The 26,334-nt window shown below is 36.5% G+C and overlaps 1 protein-coding gene and 1 non-coding gene across 2 annotated transcripts in view; one reads left to right on the forward strand and one right to left on the reverse strand.

Moving 5' to 3' along the window:
* The window catches only part of KCNH7 (potassium voltage-gated channel subfamily H member 7), a 616,229-nt gene that overhangs the window by 160,639 nt on the left and 429,256 nt on the right, over positions 1-26,334 (forward strand). The window lies entirely within an intron of this gene.
* Positions 909-1,012, reverse strand: LOC136307135 (U6 spliceosomal RNA). The gene has a single exon (XR_010725822.1). It is a non-coding gene; the product is annotated as a U6 spliceosomal RNA (small nuclear RNA).

A 26,334-nucleotide genomic window follows, 5' to 3' on the forward strand; every position in this document is an offset into this window, starting at 1 on the left:
AACAATCATTTAAATTTTACATGTTAAAAAGTTATAGTAAACAAGTTTGTAGAAGAGCAGTATTAAGGCATTTGTGTGCCATAAAATTCCAATACAGATGTTTCTAAATTCACCTATTTTAAGAACATTTTGAGAATGGTTTGATCACTTAATACTTCTTCCTCCTTTGTTTGAAAATCACTCTGACAATTTGTTTCAATTTTATTTTCTACTATTCTGAGTGTAGAGGAGTAGGTTTATCTCAACCACTCTTCTTTTATGCATTAAAAAGACAGTTCTTTGTCATGAAAAGTGAGAGGAGAGAGTAGTGGAGGGGACTGCAGACCCCTTTTTCTGTGCTGTGGATCAGCTTCCCTGAGTGGGGTGGAGGTGGGATTTGGAGACTGATGATGAAGTGAAATAGGAGGCACTCTCAGAAAGTACCCCAACATGTGTGCTTAGAACTGCAGAGGAAGATCTTGTGGTCTAGAAGCACTTTGCTGTGATTCTCAAAATCGTTTTTTTCCCTTTGGTTTTTTATTTTATTTTATTTTATTTTTTGTACTTTTCTGAAGCTGGAAAGGAGGAGAGACAGTCAGACAGACTCCCGTATGCCCCTGACCGGGATCCACCCGGCACGCCCAGCAGGGGGCGACGCTCTGCCCACCAGGGGGCGTTGCTCTACCAGAGCCACTCTAGCGCCTGGGGTGGAGGCCAAGGAGCCATCCCCAGCGCCCGGGCCATCTTTGCTCCAATGGTGCCTCGGCTGCGGGAGGGGAAGAGAGAGACAGAGAGGAAGGAGAGGGGGAGGGGTGGAGAAGCAGATGGACGCTTCTCCTGTGTGTCCTGGCCGGGAATCGAACCCGGGACTTCTGCACGCCAGGCCAACACTCTTCCACTGAGCCAACCGGCCAGGGCCCCTTTGGTTTTTTAAAACCAAATGCTTCACAAATTCATGTGTTGTCCTTGTGCAGGGGCCATGCTGATCTCCGTGTCGTTCTAATTTTAGTATATGTGCTGCCAAAGCAAGCACTGTGATCCTCAAAATCTTTTATTCAGATGACATTAAAGTTTTTCATTGTGTTTTAATTCTAAAAAATGTCAAGAATTCAATAGCTAAAAATATGATGGGAAAAACCTTAAGAGAGTAAAAAATGTAACCAATTGAAGTGCCAAATGAAATGTCCTGTACATGAGCGCATAGCACACCTTGACCAAAGCACTCTGTTGTAAACCGCTGGGGAGAAAAGCAACATCCTAAAAGCAGAACAATGAAAAAGGGACTAAGACAGATGGGAAGAGAGGGTGAAAAGATCTCTTCTTGTCTTCTCCTTTTGTCTTCTCCCAGCTCTTTACCCTTTCATATTTATTGCCTTCAGCCTGTATTTACATATTTGTTTTGGTCCCTTTTTCTTTCTTTTCCTTCTCCTTTTGAAGATAATAGCTATTGTAAACCTGCTTCACTGCTGGAAAAGGTTTCTGCTGTGTGCTCCTTCTTTTACGGAAACAAAAGCACATCTGTTGTTTGAAGCCTTCAGAACTTTGGCTGGCTGGCTTCTAAGCTGTGAGCATAGTTTATACCCTTTTCAGATTTTGAGTTATGTTAACTGCTGAACAGAGCCATGGCTACTGGTGGTTAGGAAAAAGTCCTGTGATGATGCATGGGCACACAATAGCTCCAAAGTCGTTCTTTTAATGGAAAGAAGGGGAACTAAATTCCTTTTGAAACGTGTTACTGAAAATGCAGAATATAGGTGGAAGCAGGCAATATTTTGTGGGTTCTGCTGAACCCACATTCATGTTCATTAGGAGCTACCCACAGAGTGTGACTTATAAATCAGTCTCCATCATTAGAAGAAATCTGTGCATGTGCCCTACATATTCAGTCTATGGTACTTTTAAATGTTTATTTCTTTTTTTTTTAATTGAATTTATTGGGATGACATTGGTTAATAAGATTATATAGGATTCAGGTGTACAATTCTATAACACATCATCTGTATATTGTACTGTGTGTTCACTACCCCAAGTCAAGTCTCCTTTCATCACCATTTACCTCCCTATACCCTCTTCTACCTCCCTCCACCCCCTTTCTCTCCTCCTTCCACCCCCTTTCCCTCCTCCCTCCATCCCCTTTCCCTCCTCCCTCCAACCCCTTTCTCTCCTCCCTCCACCCCCTTTCCCTCCTCTCTCCACCCCTTTCCCTCCTCCCTCCATCCCCCTTTCCCTCCTCCCTCCATCCCCTTTCCCTCCTCCCTCCACCCCCTTTCCCTCCTCTCTCCACCCCTTTCCCTCCTCCCTCCACCCCCTTTCCCTCCTCCCTCCACCTCCTTTCCCTCCTCCTTCCATCCCCCTTTCCCTCCTCCCTCCACCCCCTTTCCCTCCTCTCTCCACCCTTTTCCCTCCTCCCTCCACCCCTTTCCCTCCTCCCTCCACCTCCTTTCCCTCCTCCTTCCATCCCCCTTTCCCTCCTCCCTCCACCCCCTTTCCCTCCTCTCTCCACCCCTTTCCCTCCTCCCTCCATCCCCCTTTCCCTCCTCCCTCCACCCCCTTTCCCTCCTCCCTCCACCCCCTTTCCCTCCTTTTTGCAAAAGTCTTTTATGTGTATATACCTATCCCCCAAAGGTCCAGGAGTTTCTCACATTTCTGCTTTATCAAGGTGTTGCTGCTCAGAGACTTTTTTCATAGTAAAGGCAGAGAGTAACAGATTAATAGTGGTAATTGCAGCCACAGTGAAAGAGTTCTAAAACCACAGTACCTTTCCAAATCTCTGCTGGTGCTAAAGACCTCGAGATGACATCTGGATTATTGCTTTAGAAATATATTCAGCCCAGAGGGCATGCACTGAATGAAACAGGCACAAGAATATCATGTTATCTATATTTTTTCTTAAAAACTCCTGCCCTTGCTACTTGGTTTTCACATATCATTTCAAAGCTTTTACTGTTATTTTTAGATAAGGATTTTTCAGCCTTGTGGAAGTGTAGTCTAAAAAGCATAATGGTTATTTTTAACATCTTACAAGAAAGTGTTTGATGTGGTTGTTGAATTAAACTGGTACTAAAGAGGATCGTCACAGGAACCCAAAGCAAAATTGAGAAATGGTCATTTGAGGCCATAGCAGGACCGAAGATATGTTCAATTTGATCCATAATACAGGGTGGGGCAAAAGTCAGCTTACAGTTATTCATATGAAAAATAACACAACAATTAATAAATAAAAATACAAGAATTAACTCTGTGTTTCCTATATTCACAACTGCCAACCTGCCTTTGCCACACCCTGTATTTGAGGAGAATTCTAGCCAACTTTTTAAACCTTTCCATTTCACCTAAGAGCTTCAGGTTTCTATTATAGTTTCTCCTGAAATGCTGGAAGATCTAGCTACTCTAGGCCAGCGTTTTTACACAACAAAACTGGTTCCAGCTCAGTAACAGCAGTTTCTAAGGGCAGCTCTGGTGGATGTCGGCAGAAATACCTGACAGCAGTCCGCACCCTCATACAATGGCTGTGTTACATACTTGGACTCCTCCCACCATGCTATGCTCGTCACCTGTCTTGACGGCTTTGAATGTATGATCTTTATTCCAACAAAGTGCTAAAATTGGAGCGTCTTCCAATTTTATAGCAGTGCCAACATGTTTCTATTTGCCGTGCATATATGTAAACACCGCTTTATGATGACACTTTGTGAAATCCTACTGCAGAGTGGACTCAGTTTTCCCTAGTAGCAGTACCAAAGATTAACCATAGGCATGGATCCTCAGCAAATCAGAAGAAAACAAAAACAGAAAGTTCTGAAATAATTCAGAATCTTTGTCAAAAATGTCTAGAAACAAACTACTTTAATTTTATTTGACATACATGTTTTATATTTTAATGGTTAATTTTGTATTGTTTCAAATTCCTATGGTGGTTTCCAGAATGAATTTAGTGTTTTCAAGTATGTAAAGAATTTATTGGGCTAACTCCATACTGCTTTCCACAGTGGCTGCACCGGTATGCATTCCCACGTACAGACCACTAGGGTTCCCTCTTCTCCATAGTCTTTCCAGCATTTGTTGATTGTTGATTTATTTGAGGAGAGCCATTCTGACAGGTGTGAGGTGATTTCTCATTGTGATTTCAACATACATATTTCTCTGATGATTAGTGGCATGGAGCATATTTTCATATGTCAATTGGCCATTTGTATGTCCTCTTAAGAAAGTGTCTACTCAAGTCTTTTGCTCCTTTTTAAATGAATTGTTTGGGGTTTGTTTTTCTTTTCTTTCTTTTTTTTGTGCTGAGTTTTATGAGTTTTGTATAAATTTTGGATATTCATCCCTTATCAGGTATATCAGTGAATATGTTCAGCCATTCAGTGGGTTGTCTTTTTATTTTGTAGACAAAATGAAAAACTTTTCAGCTTGATATAGTTCCATTTGCCATCCTACTTCTGGGAATTTGTCCTAAGCATCCTAAAACACTTATCTAAAGAAGATATGTACCCCTGTGTTCATTGCAGCATTATTTCCAGTAGTCAAGATCTGGAAACAGCCCAAGTGCCCATCAGTAGATAAGCAGATTAAAAAAAAAAAAAAAGCTGTGGTACATTTACATAATGGAATATTATGCAATCACAAAAATGAAGGTAATCTTACGTTTTGTGACAGCATGAATGGAACTGGAGAGCATTATGCTAATAAAATAAGCCAATCAGAGGAAGACAATTATCATATTTCATTCATATGTGGGATCTAATGAACTAAAAACTAAAATAGAAACAGACTCATACATAGAGAGCAGGCTGACAGCTACTGAGGGTGAGGGATGGTTCAGTGAGGGAGGTGGAGGAAAAGAGTGAAAAAGCACACACACAAGAAAAGAGAGATAAAACTCACAGACACAGAAAACAGGGTAGTGATTGTGGGGGGATGGGGAGGAGGTGGAGGATGATATACTGGGGCTAAATTATGATGGACAAAGACTTGACTGGGGTGGGTGAACACACAATACAGGGTACAACGATATTCTGTAGAATTGGGCACCTGAATCCTGTATAATTATGTTAAACAGTGTCACCCCAATAAAATGTAATTAAAAAGAAAAAGAATTTATTAAGCTAATTCTGAGCAACTGGTTTTCATAGCCTTTTTAAGTTTTGAAGGTAATTTTGGATGTCAGATTTACTTTGTTATTATGAAGCAAAGATATTTTAACATTTGATTATCTCTGTTCTATGGTTATCAAATCCCTGTCGTTCTTGGACTCTAGTGTATTCCAACTCAATTCTTTTTTTCCTTTTTTTCCCAATTATCTTTCTTTTTTTATAATCATGTATGTACAGAAGCATGCGTTTCCTTCAAAATACACTCTCAGATGAGCTAATTATATTCTTTCAACATGTACTGTTGAATGACCAAGTTGTGTGCCTTTAGAGTTTCAGTAGCTATGCGCATTTTGGGGATCTGCTATGTATTGGCCAGTCTGTGAGAGTACAGATTTTAAGTTCCACAAACGGTCACAAGAGAAACTCATCTCTAAGGGCTGGGAAAGAAAAAGTGCTGAGGAAGGGCTTGAGTAGAGCATTAACAAAGGGAAAGATGACTACTAAGCCAGTCAAACATATTCTATATATACACAATGAGAAAAATGGCTTAGAGATAGGAAAGTTGAGATGTTGAGAAAAGTCTGAACAGATTGGCTATTTGGAGTAAAGATTTGCAAGTGACATTGGGGAAAGAATGTAGTGAGCCTTGAATTTCAAGCTTAGGAGCTCAAAGTTTATTCCATATAGATAAGAAATAGCCACAGAAGACTCAGACCAAAGATATTGGTATACCTTTTTAACAGTTAATTAATCAATAGCATTCATTCATTAAGTATTTATTAAATACATGTTATGTACCACACAGTGTTCTAAGTGCTGAAAAATAAGCATGAATAAAGATCAGATTGTAGAATCAGTTACAGAAGAAAGAAACAAAATGCAAGAAGACTAGTTAGGACATTATTATGGCCAATGAAGCTACTACTTAAATCTCCACTTCAAACACATGCGCGCATGCACACACACACACACACACCATACATACTATCTTGTCTTAAACCACACTTAGAATGTCCTGACACCTCCACTTCACCTTCTACATGAACAGTTAAGAACCTGTGCTTTAGTGAAACAGTATTACAAATGTTTACCCATCTTACTCTCAATTGCTTTAGGGGATAGAAAAATGCTAATAAGCACCAGATTGAGAGGGTTGGTGTTCACGGTTTTGATTATCACCACCAAAAAACCAGCTCCATGGTCCAGGATTCTCAACACTTCACTGTTACGCAGTGTTTCCTTTTTTTTAAACCAACACTTTTTAGTGTTTATTTAAAGCCAGATCTGTTTTCGATACTTTATTTTAAACTTGTTTCAGTTTTTAATCATTCAGTGTATTTTTGTCTTCAGAATTAGAATGAATTTTATTCAATAAAGTTATGAGATAGGTACTAATATAATTTTTATTTTATACATGATAAAATTTAGTCATGGTTGGAAGCATGGATTATTAACGCTACACTAATGACAAGCATCAGCATATTACTGCCCCTCTACTAACACTGATTCTAACATTGATTCTTTCATTTAATGATTCTTCAAATAGTAGCAGCAACAACATGAGATAATTTACTGGCTTTCTACCACATACTTTTATACTATGTGTTGAAACTAGTATTAGGTGATTCTAAAGCTGTACTAATACTTTCTACTTCAATAGCTGTTTCATCTGGCATTCTGTCACTCTGATCTTACTTGTCCCTAGACTTAGATAGCACCCACAATATTCTTTCTCTGGTCTCTCTCCAAGATGATAGGAAGTGAATACAAGGTTGCTGAGAGACTCTACTGTAAGTGCAAATTATATACTTGCAGTCAAATTCTCACTACCTATAAAAACTCATTCTACTTTTATCCCTAGAAGTTATCTTTTGCACTTATTGAAAAGCTATTCCTATCATTTACCTTACCTTCAGAAGTCCCCAGTTTCTGCCCCTGCACTCTTTATTCTTAGTTAATGGCTTTGGAGAAAATAAGCTTCCTTAGCACTTCCAAATGTTCCTCTAACATTTACAAGGTACTCTTTATTCTCACCCATCTCTCTCCCCTCCTTTGATCTTGTGTTAAAGGATGAAGTGTTCCCCTAGAGAGGAAGCTAATTGCTCTATTTATACTACTAAGCTTGTGTCCTTCAATTCTTTCAGGACTTTGATCCTCAATGGTGTCATTTTCCTTAATTATTTTTTTTCTTTAGTCCTACCTTATATTCCTTGGCATACAAATACCTTTCAACCAGTCTTAGTTTTAGTACCAAGACTTTCTCTGGACCCCGATAACCATGTAGCTACAATCCTGTCTTTAATTGTTTTGTCCTATGGACTCTCACTTTAAACCAGTCAATGCTTTACTTATTTATTCAACAAATAACTCTTGAGTCCCTACTATATGCTAAGAAGTATTCTAAGCTCCAGTAAGCTAGCATTAAACAAAATAAAGGTCCTTGTCTCTATTGCTCCTAGATTGTAGGACTGGGACAAAATAATATATAAGAATATATTACACTATGTTTGAAAATTATTAAGTTGGCCCTGGCTGGTCGGCTCAGAGGTAGAGCATTGGCCTGACATGTGTAAGTCCTGGATTTGATCCCTGGTCAAGGCACACAGGAGAAGCAACCATCTGCTTCTCCATCCCTCTCCCCTACTTTCTATCTCTCTCTTCCCCTTCTGCCACCATGGCTTGAATGGTTCCAGCAGAGTCTTCCCCAGACACTAATGAGGGTTCCATGGCCTCACCTCAGGTGCTAAAATAGCTAGGTTGCATCCTAGACAGGCAGAGCATTACCTGGTAGGGGGCTTGCTGGGTGAATCTTGGTCAGGATACATGCAGGAATCTGTCTCTGCCTCCCCACCTCTCACTTAAGAAAAAAAAGGAAAGAAAATGAATAAGCTTAATAGAAAAATAAAAATGGCAAGGGCAATGGGATGTGAGTAGGAAGGTTGTAATTTTATTTTTCCATTATAGTTTACATTCAATGTTATTTTGTATCAGTTTCAGTTCTGCAGCATAGTGGTTAGACAACATCTGCTTTTATTTTATTTTATTTTATTTTTTGTATTTTTCTGAAGCTGGAAACGGGGAGAGACAGTCAGACTCCCGCATGTGCCTGACCGGGATCCACCCGGCATGCCCACCAGGGGCAACGCTCTGTCCACCAGGGGGTGATGCTCTGCCCCTCTGGGGCGTTGCTCCATCATGACCAGAGCCACTCCAGCGCCTGGGGAAGAGGCCAAGGAGCCATCCCCAGTGCCCAGGCCATCTTTGCTCCAATGGAGCCTCGGCTGTGGGAGGGGAAGAGAGAGACAGAGAGGAAGGAGAGGGGGAGGGGTGGAGGAGCAGATGGGTGCTTCTCCTGTGTGCCCTGGCCAGGAATCAAACCCGGGACTTCTGCACACCAGGCCGACGCTCTACCACTGAGCCAACTAGCCAGGGCCAACATCTGCTCTTCATAGTGGTCTCCATCCCGATATTTTCAGTATTCATCTGACATCATACATAGTTATTACAGAATTATTAATTGCATTCCCTATGTTGTACTTTACATCCCTATGACAGCATTGAGAGGTTGTAATATTAAATAGGGCATTGAAGGAAAAATGTCACTGAGAAGTAACACCTTTTTGAGGAAAGTTTAGATGAAAGTTATATGTGGGCAGAGAAGGAACCAAGAGCCAAAGTCAAAAACCTGTGACTGAATAAGATCTGGTCATTCTAAAAACTATAAGGTGGTTAGTCTGGCCAAAATAGAATGAATGAGAGGAAAAGTCATAAAAGATAATGTTGAATGGGTCAGATAAGGTCACTTCTGTATCTCACTCTTTTACCTGTTTTTGGTACTTATTATGTATTTCTTTATGTCGTATACATATCTCATCTTCTTTATTTGAACATCATTTTCTTTAGAGCAGGGTTTAACTTTATTCATTATTGTACCTCTCTCACCCTTTACTTTTGTGATGTTGATACAATAGATGAGCTTAATCAGTATTTCTTTAATAAAATTAAATGAAATAAATTATGACATTAAAAAGAAAGCATTTCTTTTTAAACATATTTAAAATTATTTCAATTAAATTTTTTTAGATGACAGCTGGGTATTATCTACACAGTTTACGGTGAAGGCTATATAATTTATATCCTCCAGTTTTAAGCAGAATCATATATAAATTTGGCCATTATCAACTGACGTCAAAGCCTTCTCCTTAAAGTTTAATGATACCAGACTTTTTACCATTTTTGCATTTATAAATTTTGTGCTTGGGCTTTTAATTCTAAAGAAACATCAAATGAGTTCCCAAATGTAAACTTAAATTTGTAACCAAGCCTTGCCCCCAAAAACCTTAACAAAAATGGAATCAATTGAATGTTTTATAGTCACATAAACTTGGATCCTCTTTCTTTGATTTCCAAATTCAAGGAGAAAAATGATGTTTTTTAAATGTGAAACTTGCCTGACCCATGGTAGTACAGCAGATAAAAAGTCAACCAAGAGTCAGCCTGGAACGCTGAGGTCACCAATTCGAAACCTTGGGCTTGCCTGGTCAAGTCACACATGGGAGTTGATGCTTCCTGCTCCTCCTCTTCCTTCTCTCTCTCTCTCTCTCTCTCTCTCTCTCTTCTCTCTAAAATAAAGAGTAAAAGAAAAAAAGAAAAAATAAATAAAAAGGAAACTCTTAGGTGAAAATATGTAGACTGTCAAAAGATGTGCTGGTTCCAGTCAAGAGAGTGGTGTAGAGAAACACAATACTTGAATCCTCCCACCATCACATCAAAATTACAACTAAATTACAGAAAACCCATAATTCAGAACCACTTGAAATCTAGCTAAATGGAAGTCCTACAACTAAGGATGTAAAGAAGAGGTCACATCGAGACTGGTAGAAGGGGCAGGGACACAGGATGGGCTGTTCCCACACCCACATGTAATGGATAAAATCCAGGAGTGATATCTTGGCTCCATTTGAGAGACTTACACCAAGCCCCCCACATTAGGGTCCCAGTATCAGAAAGAGAAGTCCTCTTAACTTCTAACTGTAAAAACCAGCAGGGATTGTGGCTGAGTAAAATGAACAGCTGCTCGAGTCTCTGGCAGATCCTCTTAAAGGGCTCACACACGGACTTACTTGGATTCACTCCCTCTGAGCTCCAGCACTGTGGAAGAAGTTTAAAAGGAACCAAGGATATACAGGGGGAAAACTAGATTGTCTGTCCCAGGGCAAGAGCTGGGGGGATAGCTTTCTGCCAAACAAAAGTATTTACAGAAGTCATTTTTTTCTTTTCTGAGTCCCACCACTTCCCTCCACACACAGACACATGCACATAAAGCCAGCAAGTGGATGCCATATCTGAGTCTCCATCACCTACCTGGTGATTCCCTGGGACCCTGCCCCCACCCAATTTGTAGGGCCACTCAAGCCATTTCAGTATTTTTTTTATACTAATACCTTGTCTTGGCTCATGCTTCATACTTTTCTAAAAGCCCTCAAAAAAGCAGCATCTGGCCTGGTGTGCCCCATAACTCTCACTAAGTGGCTTTAAACCCAGACTTAGGTACACTTGGACTTGTTTTTCAGCTTGGCCTCTCCTGAACACCTCCAAGTCCAGCACAAGTAGCAACAATCTGCAGATCGCTTTGTAGCTCATGCCAGATGGTCTTGGACAGGGTACAGTTGGTGGCTGACCTTGACCTTTAGCTCCTGACAGCCTGTGAGCCTGTGAGCCCAGTGGACAGCTTCAGACCACATTGCAGCACCACCCAACCACCTCCACAATCAACACACTGAAGGGGTGGACTTAGCAGGCATCAGGTCCCTGCTGAAGTAAGTCGTGCTCTGTGCGGTCAGCTCCTTCACCACTGATCCTCCATGGTAGTCATAGCCAGTGTTTTTCAGTCTATCTGCCTGGGGAGAATTTCTCCCATCGAAGTGCCATTGAGGGGTGTACACAACACACCTGGAGGTACACCTAGTGTGCTCAGTTCAGATTATCCAAGAGGCTTTGTCCCTGGAACCTTCAGGACACCTAGGAGCCCAGGATGTCTAGTAGCTCTGCCTAATACATAGAAACAAACACAGGCAGGCTTCTAAAATGAGGAGACAAAAGAAATGTGTTCTAAAAGAAATAACAGAGCAAAGCTCCAGAAGAACTAAACAAAATGGAGAGTCTATTAGATGCAGAGTTAAAAACCCTGGTTATAAGTATGGTCAATCAAATTAATGAGAACTTTAACAAATAGAGAGAAAACATAAAAATGGAGATAGAAAACAAAAAAGAACCAGTCAGAAATAAAGAATTTACTAACTGAAATGAAGAATACATTACAGAGACCCATCAGTGGGAGTAGATTAAGCGAGGATCAAATCAGAGATTTGAAAGATAAGGAAGCAGAAAAGATTCAGTCACAACAGCAAAAAGAAAAAGAATAAAAAAGAATGAAGATAGTATAAGGAGCCTCTACTTCAAGTGTACCAACATTTGCAATATGGGGGTGTCAGAGGAGAACAGAGCGATCAAGGAACTGAAAGCCTATGTGAAAAAATAATGGTGAAAAGCTTCTATAACCTGGTAAAAGAAATAGACGTACAAGTTCAGGAAGTACAAACAGCCTCATCAAGATGCTCAAAGAGTCCCACACGAAGACACATTGTACGTTTATAAAATGCCAAAGGTTAAAGACAGAGATAATCTTTAAAGCAGCAAAAGAAAAGCAGTTAGTTATCCACAAGGGAGCTTCCATAAGATTGTCAGTTGATTTCTCAACAGAAACTTTCCAGGCCAGAATACATTGGCAAGAAATATCCGAAGTGACAAAAGACAGACTACAACCAAGATTACCCAGAAAAGACATCATTTAGAATTGAAGGGCAGATAGCTTCCCAGACAAGAAAAAGCTAAAGGAGTTCATTACCACCAAATCAATATTACAAGAAATGTTAAAGGGTCTTCTTTAAGATGAGTTGGAGGAATGGTTGAAAAAGGTGGAGAGATTAAGAAGTATAAATTGGCAGTTACATAATAGTCACGGGCATGTGCAGTACAGCACAGGGAATGTAGTCAATAATAATACTGTGATAACTATGTATGGTGTCAGGGAGGTACTAGATTTATCAGGGTGATCACTTAGTAAATTATACAATGTCTAATCACTTCATTGTACACCTGAAATTACTCTTATATTGCATGTCAACTGTAAAAAAAATTTTTGTTAAAATGTGTCCTTGATTGAATGCATGTTCTGAGTGCTCTAAGGTAACACCATGAAACTGGAGACGTTCAGTGGCTTTCAGAAATAAGAAACTTCCCCACTCCAACTATGTTCATTAAAGGTCTCAGTAGCACATGTTGTTAAAAAATAAAGCATTGATTTAAATGACCAGACCAACCTCTAACTGTAGTTATTACCTTTTTAAGTACAAGAGGCAATTTTAGCAGTTTTGTTTGCTGTGTGGATGGACAAGCATTTTTCTAAGCCACTTCCTTCCTATGGACAGCTGCATTTCAGAGGTGGCTGACACAACATCTCTGAAAGGGGTGTTCATTAGAGGCAAATAGTTTATCAAGAGTTCTGAAAGCTTCTGAAATAAAAATATGTTACAGAAACACCAGATAGTATATTTGTTGAAGGAGTTTGAATTATCTCGATTAGTAAAATGGTAGAATGATCAAGGATAAAAATTTGTACAAGGCATATCTGAGGGCCTGACTGGACTCTGCTATACGCTTGCTGTGACATTGTCAGTTTACCTAACATCTTTGCAGTTCAGTCTTCCCTTCTGTAAAAAGGGGATAGGTGCCCTATCATAGAGGTTTGTGAGGATTGAATAATATACGTGAAATACATAGAAGACATTCAGTATGTGAGAACGGTTCTTATCATCATCATCACTGACATAACTATCATTCCTATTATCATCATGGTCATATTTATAATTACTAAAGCCATTTTTAAGGTGGTTATAGTTTTCTCCTCACTTTTCCATGTTTGAAAAAGTTCTTGGTTTCTTAATGTGGCTGTAGCTTAAAAGACAAACTTGATTTCCAAGGTTTACTAAGTTGGCTAAGTCATTCCAACTGCAACAAAGCACCATAGTCTTCAGCAAGGCTCCCTAAGGCCTCCTGTCTTTGGGTAATGGAGCACAAAATACTTTACATTTAGCAGAGCAATCTTCTGTGACTCGAAGGGTAGGTATTTCTGTGAGCATGCACAGCAGTAGCTCAGCTGAAATATCAGGAACTTCAAAATGTAGAGTCTGACTTTTAAGTACATTTGTGAGTGTTTTCTTTTCAATCCTCCAGTTTTATTGCGTTGTGACTGCTCCAGCAAAAAACACTGGCTGACAATTGGTTTAAAGTGTTTTAATTTTAATGCATCTTTAGGACTTTTTTCAATTTGGTCCCAAAAATTCATTGGTAAGAAAAAGATTCACTGACTTCATCACTAAATACCAACTATTTGCTGGATGCTCACAACATTTTTGATGGGAAAAAGCTAATTTAATATCTGAAATTACTGGAGTTGAGTTTTGCTCCTCATTCATAATGCAGCAAGGTCTACTTTATCAGTTCAAGGATAACGACGATCTTCATTAATTGATAAACTCCCTAACACCAGTTTAGCACATTTTAACAATTTAAACAAATTTATACCAAAAGAGGCACAAAAAAGTATGTCCAGACATAATTGCCCTTTGATGAAATCTATCTTATTGTTTCAATGCTCTGAAAAGGCAAATATTATATAATGATTCAGTTTTTTCATAAGTGAGGAATATGGCTCAAGATTTATAAATTTTATCTGAGTAAGACCCTAGTAATTATAAAGTTGCCATTTCACCTTTTAGTTGCTCAAAGTTGCTATTTTTAAAATAGTTTTAAAATGTACCATCTGATGCTTGCTTTCACTTAAACATATAGTTTTAATGTTTAGATAAAGAAACAAGCATGAAAAATGTGTCTGGTCCTGATTGGTTGGCTCAGTGGATAGAGCATTGGCCCGGCATGAGGACATCCTGGATTCAATCCTTGGTCAGGGTACACAGGAGAAGCACCCATCTGCTTCTCCCACTTCCTTCTCTCTCTCTCCCTCTCTCACAACCAGTGGCTCAATTGGTTTGAGCACTTATCCCAGGCACTGAGTATAGCTCTGCTGATTCAAGCGTCAGCCCCAGGTGGGGGTTGGAGTGGATCCCGGTAGGGGCACATGTGGAAGTCTGCCTCACTATCTCCCCTTTTTTCACTTAAAAAAGTGTACCTATGGTTCCAACACAACCCTGTTACTGAATATGCTAATGAGCTGCATATAAATTCTATATTTGTCAAAACACAGATTTTCAAAATATGAGAATCTTTCTTGCCATAAGCTGCCCTCCCTCGATTTCTTTTTTCCTATATCCAGCTCCACTTTAGATTAGGTTTTGATTGAGAGGGCAAAGAAAAAAATATTCGTGTAAGTTTCCAGTATCTTGGTACTCTCTGTGTGGCCATAAAGCCATTCTGCCTTCAATCTTCTAGAGATGCCAAATGAGAATCATGATTTCAGAGACAGCTGGCTAACACTTGGGCTCAAAGCGGCGGGGAACCTGGAAGAGGCAATGAAAGAAATTGTCTCTCCCATTGCCTAGAGGGGTTCCTTTCCTGTCTTACAGAACTGGAAAGAGAAACCCTATCAAGATGAAATTATAGATTTTTTAAAATCAAGTATTTAAAAATAATAACTCTTCCAAAAGACAAAAGCTTCTAAATTTTGACCCTAAATCTCTGTGAATCAAGGCATACAAACTGATAAAATAAAGCCTATAATTTCTCTACAACCAAAGGTTGCATTTTTAGTGAGTTTAAACTCACGGGAGAAAAAATAGTGTTCCATAATATCTTTCCTTGAGATTTCAATGACTTGACTGCTTCTCTAATCGACTTTTTTTCTAACATATTAAAGTAAGAATAATGCTTTGTTATTATTTTGCATCTTTTAATTTTCAAATCTATCAACACCCAACTTCCCTGGAAACAGGTATTTTTCTAAAGTATAGGAAATATTATGTGATTTAGTCAAGATCAAACAACAATTTCAGTGTCTAGGGAAGCATAACAGGATATCTAAAACTATATTTTTACTCTGAAAATATATTATCCCAATATTTTTCAAAAAGCTTACATATAATTTGCTAAATTATGATTTTCTTGTAACTTTTAAAAATGTATTTGAAGAGGAGAAGTTACAGTATTACTATAAACTATTTTCCAACTTTATAATTTTTTATATTAATAAAAAACTTCCCATTATTTCTTTTTATGTTCTTTTCCAAGAAACTCACATATAATTGTTGAACAACTGGCAGTTTGATTACTTGATTAAATCACCTTCTACTGTTTCTATCATTTTTCTTAAGATCATTCTCGGTGCCATAAAAATGCTAGAATTTGTAGCTGCAAGATAATTGAGTCACCATTTCAAATGACTACTGTTATCCTTCTAGTATCATGATGATTATGGTGACAGATAATGCAGGTTTTAGAAAGTCAGTGCTAGTCCTAAGCTAAAATGTGAAGCAGTTAAATTTAAGTTTTATTCTTTTTTATATCTTTTTATCAATTTTAGAATACCTGTACCTTAAAGAGATTGCTCTCTGTAGACATTATATATAAGGCTTACCATTATCTGTGCTTAATATATGTGTATCATTTAAAATGTTTTAATGCAAAATTTTAATATAAAAATAATGATAAATATCATACATATTTATTTAAACTATTTCCTTCTCTGATAGTTCATATTTCTTCCAGTTGTATTCTCTCAATTATACATGCTTAAATCCTTGAAGTTTGCATAAGCTCTCCGTAGTTGAGATATCTCATATGTAAAGTAGAGATAATAAAGTTAGCCACAACATGGGTTGTTTGGGGGATCAAATGAGATACTGTATAATGCATGGTGTATAATAATGTCTACTACCGGCTGTTATTAGCTTTTGTTATTATTTACTTTCAACGACTATACATAATTATGTATCAAAAATGCTCTTTTTTAGTAGCTGCACATCCAGTGTTTTTTCTTTTTTTTAATTATTCATACCAACCTGATGAAGTTCAGGTCTTTGCACTCTGTCTGAACTACTGCTATCTAGCTCTTTACACAAGTATTTATTTAGAGTTCATACAAAGACTAATGCATTTTGGGAAACTTAGATTTCCAAAGATGAATATACTGTCTCTCAAGAAACATTCAGATTAATTAGACAGAAAGAAAATAAGGAGAGATTTACAATTAATATGACTAACAAGGATGACAAAAACAAAAGAACTAACCTTGTAAACTTCCTTACTAAGCTGATGACACTGACATCAGCTTTGTTCTAAGGATCAGAGTGCTAAGAGAGAAAAAGGAATTAGAAATACAGTTCTTGAAAGCATGAATAGTAATTTCATTGAGAATTTGACTTCTTTTTAAAATATTGTAACATGTCTTGAGTTCCTTCCTATCACATCTGCATTGCACTATTTGACAGATTATTATGAGATAATTGTTGCAATTATTTTTAGACTATTTTAAGCCATTCAAGCAAATGATGAGCAATATCATTTGAGTCACAGCATTTCATTGTACTAAAGGGATAAAACATTACATTACATTCAGGGTGGGAACCAGATGTATCTACCTGATGGTGTGTCACTAATTTGACAGTAAAAATTGATATCTGACAATTTATGTTACTACTGTGACTAATCTAGGCATAACATAGTATAATACACTTTGAATTCAATACTTTAGCAGGAAGAAGCGAGATACTGAATAGAGATCTAGCTTTGTCTGATTTTGAAAGATAATATTGTGTTTATCACAATCAGGAATAACAACGATGATGGTATAGTTAATGTTGTTCATGATTCATGCAGGCTAATATATTTCACTGCTCTTCTTTTTTGTTTTTTTCTTTAAAAGGACTTAACATTTGAAAATATTTTATCTCCTTATAATGCCCTTTAGAAATTGAAATTGGTTCAATTATGCAATGTTGATCAGCTCCAAGATAAATCTTTAATTTAATCATAAATGTTTTAGAAGTTAAGCTTTAATTCTTAGCCTCATAAATTTTGTGGTTATTGGCTTGTAGAGGTGTTTTGAAGGCTTATGAAATCATAGTTTTGAAGACAATGTGACTCAAAGAGCCATCTCTATAAAAATTTAGCTTATCTAGCTCTTTGTGTCAATATAATTTTTTTCTGGACACTTTGGTGCTGAAAATAGGAAGTAAAATTATTTTTAAAGACATTAGAATATTATGTAAATGGATTGCAACAAACACAAATTTTTGGAAATGGTCTGTAAGTAATCATTGATATAAAATAAACTAGAATGAAAAAAGTATATATTTATATTTATGTATTTTATAAACATAATAATTCTCCAGGTAAATCATCAATGATATACTATAAGAGAAATTTTTAAGCATTTCCCACAGAAACAAAAATTTCAGATGTGTACACTAGAGAAACTATTAATAAAATCTAAACCATAAGAACAAGGGTGTCCTGATTATTTATCAGACAATATTTAAAATGGCTTTTCTTTTTTATTTCCCAACTCCTTAGAACCATTATATTTTGACAGTGTTCTTAGAAACAATTCATTAATTCTACTATAACAGTTCTGAACTGAACAACTGAGTATGTGGAAAACCATTGGTTCAGTTAGTTATGAAACTGATTTTCCGGCACATAGGACAAACACAAAGATAATTCCTTTTGAAAGAATAATCCCAAAGCCTTAAAGAGAGCAACCAATATTTAACTATTTTAATAAGCCAAAACTCTGATTTTAAAGACACCAAAACAGATTTGTTGTATCATTTTTATGTTCATCCATGAGAGAGAAAAAAATCTAACTGAATGAGCAACACTCTTCCAATTTGTTAAAAGTCTTTGACAGACTTAAAAAAAACAGATTCTTAAATGTTAAGTAAAAAACTGTGAGCCACAGTTTTTAAACCTCTGACACAATCACTAAGAAACAGATTCTGTTAGCTACAAATTTGGAAAGAATCTTTATTTTTCAAATATGCTGACAGTCATAGAGTAATGGATTTTTTAAAAGAAGAGACTCCTTGCTAACATTTACATTTTTGTATGTAGAATTCTGGAGTGGTTCTAGTAGATCAAGGGATGGCAGTTTCATTATATTTGATTCATCCATTTTTCTTTTTCCATATACATCAAAAATATGTATTTCAAATCATGATCTTTACAGACAAGAAACTTTAGCATTGAAAGGAATGCAGAGAAGCTGGACCACAGGGATCTCTCCTCTCTGACTTTCTACTCACAAGATTGGTCCATTTGCAACAGGAGCAATGATTCAGAATAGCATCTCATACCTCCAAAGCAAAACTATGAATAGATGAAAAGTGGTTTTTATTTGGTCTTTTACTACAATGATAATTCAAACTGTCTTGTCTCTTTTCTTCCTCTTGACCGGAACCCCAAAAGATGCTATACCCCATCATGCCTCTGCCCCAAACCACATCATTTCTACAATCACAACATTTGCTTTAGCCAGAGGATAGTTAGTCTCAATTTCTGATATATTTCCACATTAATTAGAAACTCTCAGACAATTTATTTTGGAAAAGAAAGATAATATGTGAAGATTTATCAGGTTTGGGGTTCTTTCCACCACTCCTGGAATCATACTAACAGAGGTAGATGCCAACTTTAAAGATTTGTCATAGCCACAACGTGTAATAGTTCCTTTAATTAAAAAAAAGATATATTTAGATAGATGATGATAGATAGATAGATAAAAAAAATTTGTTTTTTTAATTCATAATGTTTGCCTTCCTTCTTTTCCCCTATCACTTACATACTTTAGAAAAGTTGGCAGTAGACAGCAGTGGGAGGGGAGACACTCTTAGAGATGTAGAACTGAATGTCTCTTTTTGTGCTATTCAAAGGGAAACCTCTTGTCTTATATTGAACATCATGAGAGAGGAAGCTGTGTTCATCAGGAACAAGACAGACTGTTTTTGTAAGTTCTTAGAGTTGATTATTTGTTATCCATTTGTCAGTTAGCTCTTCCTTACTAAACTAAAAGCAAATAAAATAGAGGCTATTGAATCTCAAGCAGATCACAAATATAAAAATATAAATGTTTTCAGAGATTGAATATGAAATAATGAATCCATCATCTAAGGATGTAGGCTGCAAATTACTAAATAACTATGTTATATATTTTCACTATATCTTTTTGATCAAAACAAATTTATTAGAAAATAAAGATAAGAGGTTTAAAATTTGGTATGCCCTACCAAAGAAAAAGTTTTCCTGCCTGATAACTATTTCAGAATTAAAGCTATCCTAACATAAAACATAAACTTGAGAACATAATACTTAACAGGTAAGGGAAAATAATGATCATTTAGAAGTTTTAAGAAATCAATAAAATATTTTAGATATATTTTCTTATTTAAATTTCTTAGAAATCATATGATATTGGTCTGATGGTCTCTATTTCATAGATGAAGAAATTAAATCTCATAAAAATAACTTCTCCTCTAAGTAAATCCAGAATCTTTGATTGAACTGTTTAACTGAAAGCTAGTGCTCTTTCTACTATCCAATTCTTTGAGTTTTGTTCAAACATAATTAATTCTTGGGGGCTCTAATTTTGAAATATCAAAAAAAGGAATGGAATTCATATGTAGCACAGAGTTTTTTTGTGAAAATAATGACATATTAATAAGCAATGAAATGTATTGTAAGTATGAGAAAGGTAGATCACAGTAGCCCAATGAAACAAAAACTTATATTAATTGACCCAAAGAAGACTCAGAGGCAGAAGTAATAATTAAAAGGAAGACTTGATGCTTAGTTTTTCATGACTTTCAATGAATGGCCTTAAATGCTATAGAGTCCATATCTTTTTCCAAACAGAGATATTAATTAAGCAGAATACAACACTTTCTCTTGTTGATATCTGAGATATCCCATTCATATTAGAAAAATGTCTTCACTTCTCTTGCCTGTGGAGTCAAATTCATAAAATGCTCTTTAAAGCCCAGATCCATGAGTTTGGTACCTATGTCTTCTTCTATGTACTTTATTGTTTCAGGTCTTATGTTTAGATCTTTGATCCATTTTGAGTTAATTTTAGTACAGGGGGACAAACTGTAGTCCAGCTTCATTCTTTTACACGTGGCTTTCCAGTTTTCCCAGCACCATTTGTTGAAGAGGCTTTCTTTTCTCCATTGTGTGTTGTTGGCCCCTTTATCAAAAATTATTTGACTATATATATGTGGTTTTATTTCTGGGCTTTCTATTCTGTTCCATTGGTCTTAGTGTCTATTTTTCTGCCAAAACCATGCTGTTTTGATTGTCGTGGCCCTATAATAGAGTTTGAAGTCAGGTATTGTAATGCCCCCAGCTTCATTCCTTTTCTTTAGGATTGCTTTGGCTATTCGGGGCTTTTTATAGTTCCATATAAATCTGATTATTTTTTGCTCCATTTCTTTAAAAAATGTCATTGAAATAGAACTACCTTATGACCCAGCAATTCCTCTACTGGGTATATACCCCCAAAACTCAGAAACATTGACTCGTAAAGACACATGCAGCCCCATGTTCATTGCAGCATTGTTCACAGTGGCCAGGACATGGAAACAACCAAAAAGCCCGTCAATAGATATCTGGATAAAGAAGATGTGGCACATATACACTATGGAATACTACTCAGCCATAAGAAATGATGACATCAGATCATTTATAGCAAAATGGTGGGATCTTGACAACATTATATGGAGTAAAATAAGTAAATCAGAAAAAACCAGGAACTGCATTATTCCATACGTAGATGGGACATAAAAGTGAGACCAAGAGACATTGATAAGAGTGTGGTGGTTACGGGGGGAGGGAGGAGAGGGAGAGGGAAGGGGGAGGGGGAGGGGCACAAAGAGAACTAGATAGAGGGTGACAGGACAATCTGACTTTGAGTGATGGGTATGCAACATAATTGAACGACAAGATAACCTGGACATGTTATCTTTGAATATATGTATCTTGATTTACTGATGTCACCCCATTAAAAATAAATAAAATAAAATAAAATATAAAAAAAAGAAAAATGTCATCTTACAGCAATTAAATATTCTATGGGTCTGAGTTACAACAAAAGTGTAATGCATAAAAGTTGAGGAGAGGCAGTTAAAGAAAAGATTAGAGGGAGGCTGGGATTTTCAGTTCACCTGTCCCAAGTTTGTGAGCTTTGAATCAAATTTGTAAGTGTTATGCAAACTATGAAAGTAATGGGGTGGCATGCATTTTATATGCAAACTGCTAATACTCTATCTTGGGAAAATTAATATTATTTTTCATGCCCAGATATTGAAACACTAATAATACAAAATTATTTTTTTTAGATAAAATGTCAAAGATAGAAGATTAAAATTAGAAGCAACAGCAATATAAGATGAGGCAGCTGAAGTGAATCAAAATTAGTAGTCCATTCATTATATCATTTTAGCAATATATAGACAACTGGTTATTATTTTAATTTTTTTAACATTTTATCATGAAATAAAGCACAGATATAGAAAACCAAACAAAGCAAATATTGAGTTATTATAAGACAGCTATTCTTCTATCCCCGCCTAGGTCAAGAAATATAACTATATTAACTGCCCCAAAAGCTCTTTCTATATATACCCTGTACTAATATCAATCCCCTACTGTTCTTCTAAGTAACCATTCCTTTAATTTTAATAGAAACTAATTCTTATATTTTGTTTTTAGATTTATTATTCAAGTGTGTTTCCACAGAAAACAGTTCATTTAGCCTTGCACATTCTTTTTCAATTTATAGTATGTGTCAAGATATAGATTCTCCCTCTAGCCCTTGATTTTTCTTAGAGTTTATTTATAACAGTACTCAGGGCATTTGACCTGTAGCATTTCCACAGTCTGCTTTTGCTTATTGCATGCTCATGGTATAATACAACATGAATCTTTGTCGTCTGTATTGTTTGCAGGTCGGCAGCTGGGTTCAAAGACTGCATTAGACTCTACTCCACCCCTTTGGCAAAACTATGGGTGGTGATATATTCTTTTCTCAAGAGACACTTACCTGCTTGCCTTTCTTTTGGGGATGTTATGTCTAGATCCATTAATTTATAAACAATATAAACTTCTGGCATTTATTTTTTATTTATCACTTGAAATAGTTTTATATAAGAAAAAACCTTTCATTATCTTCTATTTAGTCAGCAATATAGAAAACAGTAGCTAAATTAAAACCAAGACTAAATGTTTGATTCTTTACATTTATACATGAATTGATTTCTATCATCTTCTATAAGCCAGTTAAATTTCTTAAATGTAGTTATGAGCTTATGAATTTAAATGTTTGAAGGGTTTTAATCAATTGCAAGTATTTTTTTTGAAGTTTAAATAGTCCATTTTGGTAAAGGAAACATCTTTGCTTTGAATCCTGAGTCCTTCTACATGACACTAGCAGTTTCTGCTAGTTCCCAAGACCTAGAATCAGCTTTTTCTTGAAGAACTATTGCTTTATTTTTGTGACAAGAGGTATTTCAAGGTCACAATTTGGGCACAAAGGATGCTCCTTACTAGTGCATTGATTATTGTCTTTAGGATTGCTTCAGTCGATAGAACTAGAAAATATATGTGTAAAAATAAAATGTCTCATGAACTTCTATGGAAATTTCCATTCATATCAGGACTAGGTCATTTATTATTTAATCTTCTTATATCTTCCAATTAAAAAATTCTAGTAGTGAAGAACTCAGAGGATGATAGAATTACAATAATCACTTTAGTTTATACCAATTATACATGTCACAGATTCAAATGATAGTACTACATATATACATATATATGTATACTTTCTAAATATATATACAACTAAAATATAATTCCTAAAATATTTATAAAATGTATCTTAACATATTATTTCCCCCTCCCTTTTTAAGTAATATTATATCTACATTACTTAAAAATCTAGATTTTGCTCTCATTTTTATGCTTCACTTAGTCTTAGTTCTACAAGTGGACATACACTTAATGACCACCTCAGTCCTTATCTCTTTGCCTCCTTTAGTCATTTGATTTGTTTGATCATTTTCCGGTAGATTCCTCAAGAAGATCTTATGTGAACATTATTCTTTTATATGAAATTTGTCTTTCTGAAATTTTAGAAACAAGTGAGGATGAAGGTATCTTTCTTTACCTACACGGAGCCTTTTTTTCTTGTTGTTTTCCTATAGTGATCCAAAAAATGGATCATGCTTTCCAAGATTTTTTTTTTTGAAGCTGTTTCTCTCATCTGCTTCTATAGGTACCTTCTCTCTCCTTAATTCCTTTTGTTAATAGTCTACTTTTGATTCTTCTCCAATAACTTTCACCTAGAATAGAGCCTTAGGATATCAGTAAGATATACAGGGCTTAGGCTGCTGCAGGCCTTTGTGCCCTGAAGACACAAGTAGCTTGGGTCTCTTGCACTCACTGATTGTTGTCGTAGGCAAAATCACTCCCAGTTTTCAACGGCTGTTCTCAGCTAAACTCAGTTTGCTTTCCATTGAAAACCTATTGACATTTTGGGGTTTTCAGGACTATCAGATGCCCCATTACTTCCCTCTACTTATTTTTAAAAAGACCTAAGTGTTTAGCAGCAACATGTTCTTCAAAAGCTTGTATTTTGGGGTTCATGGGGCTATCTTATCTGGTTTTGTTATGTTTTTCATAAGATTTTGGTTTTACTATCTCATTAATCTGTCTATATTTGTGTTGAAAGTTGGAGAAATGTGAAAACTATACTGTCCTCTCAAAATCCAATAACTGATTATTATTGAAAAATAATAAAAATATTCTAGTTAATAGGAAAAAAATTAATAGACTTACATAAATAACATGGCCAAAAAAATCCTAAGTTTCTCCCTAAGGAAAAAACATGAAATTTTATTTCACCAATAGCATTAGTATCCAAAAACTCTACAAAATAAAGATGTCTAGGTTTGTAAAAATCTTCTATACTAATTGAGAAATAATAACTTTAAGAATGATCATTTTGTAAGTATAAGCTAGCCAGAAGTTGTCTAGGCCATCTCTTGGCTGTGAATTAGGCTTGTATTTCCCAACCTTCTCTTAATAATTTGGCAATAGTTAGTTCTCCATTCTTGGGAAGCACATTACTAGAAAGAGCAAAAACTCATGGTATAGCTTTTTATTATGCATGTTTATAACCAGAAGCTGTAGCATCAACTTCCTGAGTGAGGGTCTTATAGAATCATAAGAACCCAGACTTCTCATGTGAGTGTTAAGTACATACACATACACACACACATCAAAAAGTTCTTGGAGTATTCAATACTGAAAAATTCCATCAATGTCTACAGCCTCTCTACCAGGGTGAATTAACCCTGTTGAAAGCTGAACAGTTAGGGTGGAGATTATGAGTTAATGTTTAAGTGGCCCATTGTAGATATCTTCTCAGTGACATAAAATACTTTTTCTTCATCAGCTATAAAATCTCAGTCTCCAAAAAGCAGTAAAAATATGTTCACTATTTTTCAAATACTAATGTGCTAATGAAAATTCTTCATAATATTCTATGTAAATTATTGCAAAATAAGTGGATTAAAGTGAAGATGATTAATCGTATTTCCTCAACTATGTTTTCAAAATGAAAGTGTGTATCATTAAAATATGTTGATACTTTTCAATAGTTAAGCTTTATACTTGTATAGTACCTTTCCATAAGGGATTTTAAAAAGAAAAATATCATATGGTCTCACTTATGTGTGGAATCTAATGAACAAAGTGAACTGAGGAACTGAATAAAGGCAGAGGCGGGGTCATGAGGACCAGAGGAAAGCTGTCAGAGGGAAGGGGGATGCGGAGGAGAATGGATCAGAGAAGATGAAGGGAATAGTGAAGTTGTATATAAATAACACATACGTACAGATAACGGGACAGCAAATCCCATAGGGAAGGGGGCAGCAAGTAGGAGGAGGGGAGCATAAAGGGGTAATGGGGGACACATGGTTGGGGGTGAGAGTGTTATATTGAGTGGGACACTTGAATCCATGTAGACACAAAAATTAAAATTAATAAAAAAATTCTTTTAAATATTAAATAATACCTGACAAAACCCAATAAAACTATTAAGATATATCTGGGAAATAAAACACAACCTCATTAATCCTCACAAGTTTTTTTCTTATTATTAAAATATGAAATCACTGCACCATTAAAAATTAATGGGAATAGAATATTGTTTCTTCTACCAATAATATCTTAATTGAGTCCTTATTATCTATAATCTCCTTTGAGATAACAGCTACATATTCTTTGATTTTATATATATATATACTTGTTAACATGAGAAAGCTTTAATATACATGTCTAGCTTATATTGACATATATTTGCAGGAATTTGGAAATTGGCCTTATTTTTTTCATTCATTAAATCAAAAATATCATCTTCTTTTCTAAGCCTTTTGTGTCATCTTTTCTCACTCATGTGCTCAGCAGTCCACTGCCCCTCTACCAGCTTCTTTCTAAGAGCTAAATTACCAGCCCCACACAAAACCCGGTCAGCCTTCTATCTCCTGTCATCAGCAGTTTTTCTGAACTATTGTGATTTACAATTGAATATATGTGCTCATGTTATAACACATTGCAGAGCAATGTAATCTGACCCATTTTTAATACTTCCTGTATGGATGGCACTCTTCTGATGTAGGATTTAGAACTGGTCTGGAGAAAACACAAATCTCATGCTATAATTGAAAACTGATTTAACTAAAATATGTCCCTTGAAAATTTAACCACCTTCTTTTCTGTATAATGATTTATCTTTAAGCTATTTCTAGGTGCTAGAGATGCATGTTTGCTGAATGTAGTCATTTTTTTTTTTTTTTTCATTTTTCTGAAGCTGGAAACAGGGAGAGACAGTCAGACAGACTCCCGCATGCGCCCGACCGGGATCCACCCGGCACGCCCACCATGGGGCGATGCTCTGCCCACCAGGGGGTGATGCTCTGCCCATCCTGGGTGTCGCCATGTTGCGACCAGAGCCACTCTAGCGCCTGAGGCAGAGGCCACAGAGCCATCCCCAGCGCCCGGGCCATCTTTGCTCCAATGGAGCCTTGGCTGCGGGAGGGGAAGAGAGAGACAGAGAGGAAAGCGCGGCGGAGGGGTGGAGAAGCAAATGGGCGCTTCTCCTGTGTGCCCTGGCCGGGAATCGAACCCGGGTCCT

This window comes from Saccopteryx bilineata, chromosome 5 (assembly GCF_036850765.1).
Source record: "Saccopteryx bilineata isolate mSacBil1 chromosome 5, mSacBil1_pri_phased_curated, whole genome shotgun sequence".
Taxonomy (NCBI): Eukaryota; Metazoa; Chordata; class Mammalia; order Chiroptera; family Emballonuridae; genus Saccopteryx; species Saccopteryx bilineata.